Source organism: Numida meleagris, chromosome 27 (assembly GCF_002078875.1).
Source record: "Numida meleagris isolate 19003 breed g44 Domestic line chromosome 27, NumMel1.0, whole genome shotgun sequence".
Taxonomy (NCBI): Eukaryota; Metazoa; Chordata; class Aves; order Galliformes; family Numididae; genus Numida; species Numida meleagris.
The window spans coordinates 1,372,605-1,374,415 of NC_034435.1; positions in this window are offsets into that span (position 1 = coordinate 1,372,605).

Sequence of the window (1,811 nt, forward strand, 5' to 3'; positions counted from 1 at the left end):
TTTTTTTTTTTAAATTTTTATTATTATTATTCTTTTTTTTTTTTTTTCTGTTATTGTTTCTTCTTAAATGTTCCATAGCCAGTGCTAGTCCAGACGTGTGTCCCCCATTGCCCCCATCTGGTTGTGCCCATGGGCCCGGTGCTGTGGGCCTGCTCCTGGGCGCCCAGTGCTGTAGGACCGGTGCCATTGGGCCCAGTCTTGTGGGCCCGGTGCCGTTAGGCCCAGTACTGTGGGCCTGGAACCATAGGCCTGGTATCACTGGGCCCAGTGCTGCTGGGCCTGGTCCTGTGGGCCTAGTGCCACTGGGCCCAGTGCTGTAGGCCCAGCGCTGTTGGATCCAGTGCTGTAGGCCCAGTGCTACTGGGCCTGCTGCTGTGGGCCCGATCTTGTGGGCCTGGTGCCACCGAGCCTGGAACCATGGGCCCCGTATCACTGGGACCAGCACTGTGGGCCTGGTGCCACTGGGCCCAGTGCTGTCGGGCCTAGTCCTGTAGGCCCGGTGCCGCTGGGTCTGGTCCTGTGGGCCCAGCACTGTTGGATCCAGTGCTGCGGTCCCAGTTCCACTGGGCCTGGAACCATGGGCCCAGTATCACAGAGACCAGTACTGTGGGCCCGGTGCTGCCGGGCCTGCTCCTGTGGGCCCGGCACTGTTGGGCCCAGTGCTGTGGGCCCAGTGCCACGATGCTGGCCTCAGCCTTCCGCCCCAGCGGCCGTTGCCGCCCCAGGCCCAGCAGCACGCGGGCTGTGGCGGGGGCTGTCAGCCCTATCTCTGCCCGAGGGCCGCGTCTGGTGCAGCAGATAACCCCCCCCCCCCCCCCCCAGCACCATTCCCCCCCCCAGCGCTTTGCACCGCGGCGGGGTCCCCTCCCACCCCCCCCCGTCCCCACGATGGCGGCGAGTGCCTTGGCTGGACGTCCCCGCAAAGGGACGGGGACGCAGGGCCGACCCTCTGCTCAGCGCTGGCGAAGCTCTGGCATATGCAAAAACTCGCGCGGATGTGTAAATAGAGTTACTTGAGGTTCTTCTTGTAATCGAGTTGTGGTATCTCTTTTCTAGTTTGTGTCACTGCTCCTCTCCCCCACCTCTCCTCGGCCCCAAAGGAACGTTGCGACGCTTTGCGTTTCTCCCTCCGCCACTCGGGAAACAAACCCCCACCGCCCTCCTCCCCCCCCAGCGGCAAAAAGGAGGAAAAAAAAAAAAGGAGAAAATGATAAAAAAAGAAAGAGAGAGAGAGAGCGTGTGTGTGTGCGTATGTGTGTGTTAGTCTCAGGATTCCCCGCGGAGAGAGCGCCGGACACTAACGCCGACCGCGCCGCCGGACGGACGCACCGTTTGCTGGCAACACTTTAGCACAAGTTGGAAGTTTGCACTAAATAAAAAGAGAAAATAAGGAGAAAAAAAAAAAAAAGAGATAAGAAAAAGAACGAGAAAGAAATAAATAAGAAGAAAGGAACGGGAAGGAAATAAATAAAAAGAAATGAGAAGGGAATAAGAAGGAAAAAGAAATGAGCAAGAAAAAGAGATGAGAAGGAAATAAATGAGAAATGAGGGGGAAAAAAAGATTAAAAAGTTAAAAAGAATGAGAAGTGAAAGAAAAAAATTAGGAAAAATAAAAAAAATAAAAAAATTAGAAAAAAAATAGAAAAAATAAGAAAAAAATTAGAAAAGGAAGGAGAAAAAAAAAAAAGAATAAGGAAAAAAAAAAAAAAAAAAAAATAGAAAAGGAACAAAACGAAAGGCACCGAAACGAAGGACGCGCTGCCGCGTCCCGCCGAGCTGTGCCTTCGCCGCGGGGTCGGGCTGTGATAAAG